Genomic DNA, 12,975 nt, shown 5'->3' on the forward strand with positions numbered 1-12,975 from the left:
AAAACACTACATGTATATACGATTTGATATATATAGGTTAAACCTATAACTCACCAACATTTTTGTTGACGTTTAAAGCATGTTTATTCTCAGGTGAATACTAAGAGCTTCCGCTGTTGCATACTAAAATAAGGACAAGTTTTGGAGTCCATGTTTGTATGATATTGTGTAAAAACTGTATTCAAGAAACTGATTTCGATGTAACATATTTGTATTGTAAACCATTATGTAATGGTTGTGTGTAAACAGGATATTTTAGATTATCATTATTTGATAATCTACGTAAAGCTTTTTAAACCTTTATTTATGAAATAAAGGTTATGGTTTGATTTAAAAATGAATGCAGTCTTTGAAAAACGTCTCATATAGAGGTCAAAACCTCGCAACGAAATCAATTAATATGGAACGTTTTTAATCAATAAGAACGGGACATTTCAGTTGGTATCCGAGCGTTGGTCTTAGAGAACCAGAAAATTTGCATTAGTGTGTCTTATCGAGTTTGTTAGGATACATTAGTGAGTCTGGACTTCGACCGTGTTTTCTTTAAAAATGATTGTTTGACATTTTTGTTGGAAACTATATATTATTAACATGTATATATTATGTGATATATTAATCTCTTAACATGTTTGATATTGTGTGATAGATGTCTACCTCTAGCACAAATCCCATTGACTCACCTAATAATAACGAAGAGTCGAATATATATTGGACTGATTCACAAGTTCCCGAAGAGGAACCGGAAGAAGAATCAGAACCGGAAGAAGAATCAGAACCGGAAGAGGAGGAACCGGAGGAGGAAATAGAACCGGCGGGGGAAATAATAAAATGGTTAAGTAAAAGAAAATCCTCAACCAACCGACCAAGGTTAATTATGGTCAATGGTGTTTCCGCCAAGGAAGCAAAATATTGGGAGGATTACCAATTCTCCGATGAATCGGATTCTGACGAGAATTCCGATGATGTTATAGAAATTAACCCAACTGAATTTAAAAAGGCAAAAGAAAATAACAAGGGAAAGGGCATAAAAATAGAGAAATCTAATTCCAACCCCGATGAACTTTATATGTATCGTCAACCCCCGAAGCCCTTAAGTTGTAACAATGACCCGGGAACCTCTAAACCACCAGGTTTTTCTAAACCGTTGTGAAAAACGACAGCTCGTATTAGGGGAACATCATATATCCCTAGAAACTTGGCAAAACGAACCAAAACAGAAGAAGAAGAAACGAGCGAGTCGGAATAAGATAGTTGTATTCGTGTGGTGTAATATATGTAATATAGTGTGCTTATGCTTTATGATATATGTAAAAATTGCTTGTATTAATAAGTATTTTTTTTTATGAATCTAACTCTTGTCTATTTTAGAGTATAAAAACACAAAATGGATAGACAACCCAATATTTTAAGAGACCTACCCGGAGACATGATTGATGAAATCTTGTCTAGAGTCGGTCAGAATTCTTCGGCACAACTATTTATGACGAAATCAGTTTGTAAGACATTCGAAGAACGTTCCAAGAATGTCTTGGTTTATAAGAGACTTTCGTTTGAAAGATGGGGGATATCACATTGGGAAACCCATAAGTTACGATGTGTTTACTTTGACGCATATATTGCGGGGAACCCAAATGCTATTTTACGCAACGGGTTAAGAAATTATTTTGACTCAATGTATCCGAATATAGGATTTCATGATTTAGAAAAAGCGGCTAACATGCAACATAAAGAAGCATGCTATGCTTACGTGTTAGTAATGTTCGCTTCTCACCAAAGTGAGAAAAAGAACATCGGGCTACAACTATTAAACAAAACATTCCCACAAGTGACGGAGTCGGTAATTGGGGTAAGAAATGAGGTTTTTAGGTTATTACGAGACTGTTGGTCATTACGTAACCCTCGTCCCTTTGACGACGTTACAACACGCTGTCTTATCAACGGCCATAACGGTTATGTTCCACAAGACCAAGGATGGGAAGTAGTCCTAGTAAAACCAGAATGCATGACTTGTTTCTGGACGTATGAATTACGTGTCTTTATTGCCTTTGCTGAACGACTTGTGTACTAGCTAGAATTATCTTCACAACTATCTTGTATCAAAGTTATTGTGTGCTATATTTCATGCTTTATGTAAAATAAGCGGTATTGTAAGTTTGTAAAATATTGTATAAAAGTTTGAACGCGAAATATTATTATAATCAGTTTTTCATATAGAATTGTAGTAGTTGAATTGTATATTAGCTACTAAGTATGAACTTAATGGGTAGGTACTACCCGAATTTAAACTTATAAAACGCTAATATGAAGAAAAAGCTTTTATAAATGAGTTCATATTATGCTACGAAATACTATTAACTACTCTTAATATTCTGTATGATTAACTTGTTCCATTTGACTATTTTGAAGGAAATGACACCGACTACTCGACACACCGTGAATATGAATGAAGAGGAATTCCGTACTTTTCTAGCTTCAAACATAGCCGCAGTACAGGCTGCGCTACATACCAACAATAACCTTGGATCTAGCAGTACAGGAAATCGTGTAGGATGCACCTACAATGAATTCACTGCCTGCAAACCTTTGGAATTTGATGGAACCGATGGACAGATCGGATTGAAACGGTGGACCGAGAAGGTCGAATCGGTGTTTGCCATAAGTAAGTGTACTGAAGAGGACAAAGTGAAGTACGCTACGCATACCTTCACAGGTTCTGCGTTAACATGGTGGAATACCTATCTAGAGCAAGTGGGACAAGATGATGCGTACGCACTACCGTAGTCAGCATTCAAGCACTTGATGAACGAGAAGTACCATCCCAGAACCGAGGTCAATAAGCTCAAGACAGAACTTAGAGGGTTACGAACCCAAGGATTTGATATTACCACGTACGAAAGATGATTCACAGAATTGTGCCTATTGTGTCCGGGAGCGTTCGAAGATGAGGAAGAGAAGATCGACGAGTTTGTGAAAGGATTACCGGAAAGAATCCAAGAAGATATAAGTTCACACGAGCCCGCCTCCATACAACAGGCATGTAGAATGGCTCACAAACTAGTGAACCAGATTGAGGAAAGAATTAAAGAACAGACGGATGAAGAGGCCAATGTGAAGCAAGTCAAAAGAATGTGGGAGGAAAACGGTGATAAGAATCACCAATACAACAACAACAGCAATTACAATAATAATCGCAACAATTATCCCAACAATCGCAACATCAATCGCAACTACAACAAACGTCCCAACAACAACAACAACAACAACAACAACAACAACAACAACAACAACAACAACAACAACAACAACAACAACAACAACAACAACAACAACAACAACAACAACAACAACAACAACAACAACAACAACAACAACAACAATCAGAAGCAGCTATGCCAAAGGTGTGAAAAGTATCACTCGGGGTTCTGCACCAAATTTTGCAACAAGTGTAAAAGAAATGGTCATAGCGCGGTGAAGTGTGAGGTCTACGGACCAGGGGTTAACAGAACGAAAGGAACAAATGGTGTCGGAACGAGTAATGGCGGAGCAAGTAGTGTCGGAGCAAGTTATGCCAATGTAGTTTGTTATAAATGTGTAAAACCGGGCCACATTATTAGAAATTGCCCGAACCAGGAGAACACGAATGGACAAGGCCGCGGAAGAGTTTTCAATATTAATGCGGCAGAGGCACAGGAAGACCTGGAGCTTGTTACGGGTACGTTTCTTATTGACAATAAATCTGCTTACGTTTTATTTGATTCGGGTGCGGATAGAAGCTATATGAGTAGAGATTTTTGTGCTAAATTAAGTTGTCCATTGACGCCATTGGATAGTAAATTTTTACTCGAATTAGCAAACGGTAAATTAATTTCAGCAGATAATATATGCCGGAATCGAGAAATTAAACTGGGTAGCGAAAAATTTAAGATTGATTTGATACCAGTAGAGTTAGGGAGTTTTGATGTAATAGTTGGCATGGACTGGCTGAAGAAGGTGAAAGCAGAGATCGTATGTTATAAAAATGCAATTCGCATTGTACGAGAAGAAGGAGAACCTTTAATGGTGTACGGAGAAAAGGGCAACATGAAGCTACATCTTATTAGTAATTTGAAGGCACAAAAACTAATAAGAAAAGGTTGCTATGCTGTTCTAGCACACGTCGAGAAAGTACAAACTGAAGAAAAGAGCATCAATGATGTTCCCGTCGCAAAAGAATTTCTCGATGTATTTCCGAAAGAATTACCGTGACTACCTCCACATCGATCTGTTGAATTTCAAATAGATCTTGTACCAGGAGCTGCACCAATAGCTCGTGCTCCTTATAGACTCGCACCCAGCGAGATGAAAGAACTGCAAAGCCAACTGCAAGAACTATTAGAACGTGGTTTCATTCGACCAAGCACATCACCATGGGGAGCTCCTGTTTTGTTTGTCAAGAAGAAGGATGGTACATTTAGGTTGTGTATTGACTACAGAGAGTTGAACAAACTTACCATCAAAAACCGTTATCCACTGCCGAGAATTGACGACTTATTTGATCAACTACAAGGCTCGTCAGTTTATTCGAAGATCGATTTACGTTCTGGATATCATCAAATGCGAGTAAAGGAGGATGATATTCCAAAAACTGCTTTTAGGACGCGTTATGGTCATTACGAGTTTATGGTTATGCCGTTTGGATTGACTAACGCACCAGCTGTGTTCATGGACCTTATGAACCGAGTGTGTGGGCCATATCTTGACAAGTTTGTCATTATTTTCATCGATGACATACTTATTTACTCAAAGAATGATCAAGAGCACGAAGAACATTTGAGAAAAGTGCTAGAAGTATTGAGGAAAGAAAAACTGTACGCTAAGTTTTCAAAGTGTGCATTTTGGTTGGAAGAAGTTCAATTCCTCGGTCACATAGTGAACAAAGAAGGTATCCAGGTGGACCCGGCAAAGATCAAAACCGTTGAAAAGTGGGAAACCCCAAAAACTCCGAAGCATATACGTCAATTTTTAGAATTGGCTGGTTACTACAGAAGATTCATCCAAGATTTCTCCAAAATAGCAAAACCCTTGACTGCATTAATGCATAAAGGGAAGATATTTGAATGGAAGGATGAACAAGAGAAGGCGTTTCAATTATTGAAAAAAAGCTAACTACGGCACCTATATTGTCATTTCCTGAAGGGAATGATGATTTTGTGATTTATTGTGACGCATCAAAGCAAGGTCTCGGTTGTGTATTAATGCAACATATGAAGGTGATTGCTTATGCGTCTAGACAATTGAAGATTCACGAGCAAAATTATACGACGCATGATTTGGAATTAGGCGCGGTTGTTTTTGCATTAAAGACTTGGAGGCACTACTTATATGGGGTCAAAAGTATTATATATACCGACCACAAAAGTCTTCAACACATATTTAATCAGAAACAACTGAATATTAGGCAGCGTAGGTGGATTGAATTATTGAATGATTACGACTTTGAGATTCGTTACCACCCGGGGAAGGCAAATGTGGTAGCCGACGCCTTGAGCAGAAAGGACAGAGAACCCATTCGAGTAAAATCTATGAATATAATGATTCACACTAACCTTACTACTCAAATAAAGGAGGCGCAACAAGGAGTTTTAAAATAGGGAAATTTAAAGGATGAAATATCCAAAGGATTAGAGAAGCATCTTAATATTCGGGAAGACGGAACCCGGTATAGGGCTGAAAGAATTTGGGTACCAAAATTTGGAGATATGAGAGAAATGGTACTTAGAGAAGCTCATAAAACCAGATACTCAATACATCCTGGAATGGGGAAGATGTACAAGGATCTTAAGAAACATTTTTGGTGGCCAGGTATGAAAGCCGATATTGCTAAATATGTAGGAGAATGTTTGAAGTGTTCTAAGGTCAAAGCTGAACATCAGAAACCATCAGGTCTACTACAACAACCCGAAATCCCGGAATGGAAATGGGAAAACATTACCATGGATTTCATCACTAAATTGCCAAGGACTGCAAGTGGCTTTGATACTATTTGGGTAATAGTTGATCGTCTCACCAAGTCAGCACACTTCCTGCCAATAAGAGAAGATGACAAGATGGAGAAGTTAGCACGACTGTATTTGAAGGAAGTCGTCTCCAGACATGGAATACCAATCTCTATTATCTCTGATAGGGATGGCAGATTTATTTCAAGATTCTGGCAGACATTACAGCAAGCATTGGGAACTCGTCTAGACATGAGTACTGCCTATCATCCACAAACTGATGGGCAGAGCGAAAGGACGATACAAACGCTTAAAGACATGCTACGAGCTTGTGTTATTGATTTCGGAAACAGTTGGGATCGACATCTACCGTTAGCAGAATTTTCCTACAACAACAGCTACCATTCAAGCATTGAGATGGCGCCGTTTGAAGCACTTTATGGTAGAAAGTGCAGGTCTCCGATTTGTTGGAGTGAAGTGGGGGATAGACAGATTACGGGTCCGGAGATAATACAAGAAACTACCGAGAAAATCATCCAAATTCAACAAAGATTGAAAACCGCCCAGAGTCGACAAAAGAGCTACGTGGATAATAAAAGAAAAGATATAGAGTTTGAAATTGGAGAGATGGTCATGGTTAAGGTTTCACCTTGGAAAGGCGTTTTTCGATTTGGTAAACGGGGGAAACTAAATCCAAGGTACATTGGACCATTCAAGATTATAGATCGAGTCGGACCAGTAGCTTACCAACTGGAGCTACCTCAACAACTCGCGGCTGTACATAACACTTTCCACGTCTCAAATTTGAAGAAATGTTTTTCTAAAGAAGATCTCACTATTCCGTTGGACGAAATCCAAATCAATGAAAAACTTCAATTCATTGAAGAACCCGTCGAAATAATGGATCGTGAGGTTAAGAGACTTAAACAAAACAAGATACCGATTGTTAAGGTTCGATGGAATGCTCGTAGAGGACCCGAGTTCACCTGGGAGCGTGAAGATCAGATGAAGAAGAAATACCCGCATTTATTTCCAGAAGATACGTCAACACCTCCAACTGCTTAAAATTTCGGGACGAAATTTATTTAACGGGTAGGTACTGTAGTGACCCGAACTTTTCCATGTTTATATATATATTAAATGAAATTGTTATTTACATGATTAAGTGTTTCCAACATGTTAAGCAATCAAACTTGTTAAGACTTGATTAATTGAAATAGGTTTCATATAGACAATTGACCACCCAAGTTGACCGGTGATCCACGAACGTTAAAACTTGTAAAAACTATATGATGACATATATATGGTTATATATATAGTTAACATAATTTTATTATAAGTATGTATCTCATTAGGTATTTTAACGATGAGTTATATACATAAAAATGAGACTATTAATTTAAGAAACTCGAAAACGATATATATAACGATTATCGTTATAACAACGTCTTACTAGGTACATATGAATCATATTAAGATATTGATACACTTGGTTAATTATGTTAAATGATAAGTAAATATATTATTAAGTGTACTAACAATGAAATACATATGTAAAAATAAGACTACTAACTTAATGATTTCGAAACGAGACATATATGTAACGATTATCGTTGTAACGACATTTAACTATATATATATCATACTAAGATATATTATATATCATAATATCATGATAATATAACAATTTAACATCTCATTTGTTATAATAAACATTCAACAAGATCGTTAACCTAAAGGTTTCAAAACAACATTTACATGTAACGACTAACGATGACTTAACGACTCAGTTAAAATGTATATACATGTAGTGTTTTAATATGTATTCATACACTTTTGAAAGACTTCAATACACTTATCAAAATACTTCTACTTAATAAAAATGCTTACAATTACATCCTCGTTCAGTTTCATCAACAATTCTACTCGTATGCACCCGTATTCGTACTCGTACAATACACAGCTTTTAGATGTAGGTACTATTGGTATATACACTCCAATGATCAGCTCTTAGCAGCCCATGTGAGTCACCTAACACATGTGGGAACCATCATTTGGAAACTAGCATGTAATATCTCATAAAATTACAAAAATATGAGTAATCATTCATGACTTATTTACATGAAAACAAAATTACATATCCTTTATATCTAATCCATACACCAACGACCAAAAACACCTACAAACACTTTCATTCTTCAATTTTATTCATCTAATTGATCTCTCTCAAGTTCTATCTTCAAGTTCTAAGTGTTCTTCATAAATTCCAAATGTTCTAGTTTCATAAAATCAAGAATACTTCCAAGATTGCAAGTTTACTTCCAAGTTTTCTAAATCCATTCCAAGTAATCATCCAAGATCAAGAAACCTTTGTTACTTACAGTAGGTTATCTTTCTAATACAAGGTAATAATCATATTCAAACTTTAATTCAATTTCTATAACTATAACAATCTTATTTCGAGTGGAAATCTTACTTGAAATTGTTTTCGTGTCATGATTCTGCTTCAAGAACTTTCAGGCCATCCAAGGATCCTTTGAAGCTAGATATATTTTTCTCAATTCTAGTAGGTTTATCCAAGGAACTTGAGGTAGTAATGATGTTCATAACATCATTCGATTCATACATATAAAGCTATCTTATTCGAAGGTTTAAACTTGTAATCACTAGAACATAGTTTAGTTAATTCTAAACTTGTTTGCAAATAAAAGTTAATCCTTATAACTGGACTATTAAAATCAACTAAACACATGTTCTATATCTATATGATATGCTAACTTAATGATTTAAAACCTGGAAACACGAAAAACACATTAAAACCGGATTTACGCCGTCGTAGTAACACCGCGGGCTGTTTTGGGTTAGTTAATTAAAAACCATGATAAACTTTGATTTAAAAGTTGTTATTCTGGGAAAATGATTTTTATTATGAACATGAAACTATATCCAAAAATTATGGTTAAACTCAAAGTGGAAGTATGTTTTCTAAAATGGTCATCTAGACGTCGTTCTTTCGACTGAAATGACTACCTTTACAAAAATGACTTGTAACTTATTTTTCTGACTATAAACCTATACTTTTTCTGTTTAGATTCATAAAATAGAGTTCAATATGAAACCATAGCAATTTTATTCACTCAAAACGGATTTAAAATGAAGAAGTTATGGGTAAAACAAGATTGGATAATTTTTCTCATTTTAGCTACGTGAAAATTGGTAATAAATCTATTCCAACCATAACTTAATCAACTTGTATTGTATATTATGTAATCTTGAGATACCATAGACACGTATACAATGTTTCGACCTATCATGTCGACACATCTATATATATTTCGGAACAACCATAGACACTCTATATGTGAATGTTGGAGTTAGCTATACAGGGTTGAGGTTGATTCCAAAATACATATAGTTTGAGTTGTGATCAATACTGAGATACGTATACACTGGGTCGTGGATTGATTCAAGATAATATTTATTGATTTATTTCTGTACATCTAACTGTGGACAACTAGTTGTAGGTTACTAACGAGGACAGCTGACTTAATAAACTTAAAACATCAAAATATATTAAAAGTGTTGTAAATATATTTTGAACATACTTTGATATATATGTATATATTGTTATAGGTTCGTGAATCAACCAGTGGCCAAGTCTTACTTCCCGACGAAGTAAAAATCTGTTAAAGTGAGTTATAGTCCCACTTTTAAAATCTAATATTTTTGGGATGAGAATACATGCAGGTTTTATAAATGATTTACAAAATAGACACAAGTACGTGAAACTACATTCTATGGTTGAATTATCGAAATCGAATATGCCCCTTTTTATTAAGTCTGGTAATCTAAGAATTAGGGAACAGACACCCTAATTGACGCGAATCCTAAAGATAGATCTATTGGGCCTAACAAACCCCATCCAAAGTACCGGATGCTTTAGTACTTCGAAATTTATATCATATCCGAAGGGTGTCCCGGAATGATGGGGATATTCTTATATATACATCTTGTTAATGTCGGTTACCAGGTGTTCACCATATGAATGATTTTTATCTCTATGTATGGGATGTGTATTGAAATATGAAATCTTGTGGTCTATTGTTACGATTTGATATATATAGGTTAAACCTATAACTCGCCTACATTTTTGTTGACGTTTAAAGCATGTTTATTCTCAGGTGAATACTAAGAGCTTCCGCTGTTGCATACTAAAATAAGGACAAGATTTGGAGTCCATGTTTGTATGATATTGTGTAAAAACTGCATTCAAGAAACTGATTTCGATGTAACATATTTGTATTGTAAACCATTATGTAATGGTCGTGTGTAAACAGGATATTTTAGATTATCATTATTTGATAATCTACGTAAAGCTTTTTAAACCTTTATTTATGAAATAAAGGTTATGGTTTGATTTAAAAATGAATGCAGTCTTTGAAAAACGTCTCATATAGAGGTCAAAACCTCGCAACGAAATCAATTAATATGGAACGTTTTTAATCAATAAGAACGGGACATTTCACACCTGGTAACCAACATTAACAAGATGTATATTTAAGAATATCCCCATCATTCCGGGACACCCTTCGGATATGATATAAATTTCGAAGTACTAACGCATCCAGTACTTTGGATAGGGTTTGTTAGGCCCAATAGATCTATCTTTAGGATTCGCATCAATTAGGGTGTCTGTTCCCTAATTCTTAGATTACCAGACTTAATAAAAAGGGGCATATTCGATTTTGATAATTCAACCATAGAATGTAGTTTCACGTACTTGTGTCTATTTTGTAAATCATTTATAAAACCTGCATGTATTCTCATCCCAAAAATATTAGATTTTAAAAGTGGGACTATAACTCACTTTCACCAAATATCACTTCGTCGAGAATTTGACTTGGCCACGGGTTGATTCACGAACCTATAACAATATATACATATATCAAAATATAATAGAAATATATTCACAATATTTTCTTTATTACGTGTTGATGATTTTTAGTTGTCCAGTTAGCAGTCCGATGTTAGAAGTCCACAATTGATCGTACATGAATAAATTAATATATATATCTTGAATCAATCCACGACCCAGTGTATACATATCTCAGTATTGATCACAACTCAAACTATATATATTTTGGAATCAACCTCAACCCTGTATAGCTAACTCCAACATTCACATATAGAGTGTCTATGGTTGTTCCGAAATATATATAGATGTGTCGAAATGATAGGTCGAAACATTGTATACGTGTCTATGGTATCACAAGATTACATAATATATAATACAAGTTGATTAAGTTATGGTTGGAATAGATTTGTTACCAATTTTCACGTAGCTAAAATGAGTAGTTTTTACCAATTTTGTTTTGCTCGCCATTTCTTCGTTTCTAATCCGTTTTGGGTGATTTAAGCGGCAAAGGTTTCGTATTGAACTTGAATTTATGAAACTAAACAGAAAAGGTATAGGTTTATAGTCGGAAATACAAGTTACAAGTCATTTTTGAAAGAGGTAGTCATTTCCGTCAAAAGAACGACATCTAGATGACTGTTTTGAAAAACATACTTTCACTTTGAGTTTAACCATGATTATTGGATATGGTTTTATGTTCATAATAAAAATCATTTTCCCAGAAGTATTGCTTTTAAATCAAAGTTTTTCGTAGTTTTTAATTATCCAAACCAAAACAGCCCCCGGTTGTAACTACGACGGCGTAAATCCGGTTTTATGGTGTTTATCGTGTTTCCAGGTTTTAAATCATTAAGTTAGCATATCATATAGATATAGAACATGTGTATAGTTTATTTTAAAAGTGTAGTTAGAAGGATTAACTTTATTTGCGAACAAGTTTAGAATTAACTAAACTATGTTCTAGTGATTACAAGTTTACCACTTCGAATATGATAGCTTTTCATGTATGAATCGAATGATGTTATGAACATAATTACTACCTTAAGTTCCTTGGATAAACCTACTGGAAAAGAGAAAAATGGATCTAGCTTCAACGGATCCTTGGATGGCTCGAAATTCTTGAAGCAGAATCATAACACGAAAACAAGTTCAAGTTAGATCATCACTCGAAATAAGATTGTTATAGTTATAGAAATTGAACCAAAGTTTGAATAGGAGTACTACCTTATATTAGAAAGATATCTTACTGTAATTAAGAAAGATTTCTTGAGGTTGGATGATCACTCTACAAGATTGGAAGTAAGCTAGCAAACTTGGAAGTATTCTTGATTTTATGAAACTAGAACTTGTAGAATTTATGAAGAACACTTAGAACTTGAAGATAGAACTTGAGAGAGATCAATTAGATGAAGAAAATTGAAGAATGAAAGTGTTTGTAGGTGTTTTGGGTCGTTGGTGTATGGATTAGATATAAAGGATATGTAATTTTGTTTTCATGTAAATAAGTCATGAATGATTACTCATATTTTTGTAATTTTATGAGATATTTCATGCTAGTTGCCAAATGATGGTTCCCACATGTGTTAAGTGACTCACATGGGCTGCTAAGAGCTGATAATTGGAGTGTATATACCAATAGTACATACATCTAAAAGTTGTGTATTGTACGAGTACGAATACGGGTGCATACGAGTAGAATTGTTGATGAAACTGAACGAGGATGTAATTGTAAGCATTTTTGTTAAGTAGAAGTATTTTGATAAGCGTCTTGAAGTCTTTCAAAAGTGTATGAATACATATTAAAACACTACATGTATATACATTTTAACTGAGTCGTTAAGTCATCGTTAGTCGTTACATGTAAGTGTTGTTTTGAAACCTTTTGGTTAACGATCTTGTTAAATGTTGTTAACCCAATGTTTATAATATCAAATGAGATTTTAAATTATTATATTATCATGATATTATGATGTACGAATATCTCTTATTATGATATATATACATTTAATGTCGTTACAATGATAATCGTTACATATATGTCTCGTTTCAAAATCATTAAGTTAGTAGTCTTGTTTTTACATATGT

The sequence above is a fragment of the Rutidosis leptorrhynchoides genome, chromosome 11 (genome assembly GCF_046630445.1).
Source record: "Rutidosis leptorrhynchoides isolate AG116_Rl617_1_P2 chromosome 11, CSIRO_AGI_Rlap_v1, whole genome shotgun sequence".
NCBI lineage: Eukaryota > Viridiplantae > Streptophyta > Magnoliopsida > Asterales > Asteraceae > Rutidosis > Rutidosis leptorrhynchoides.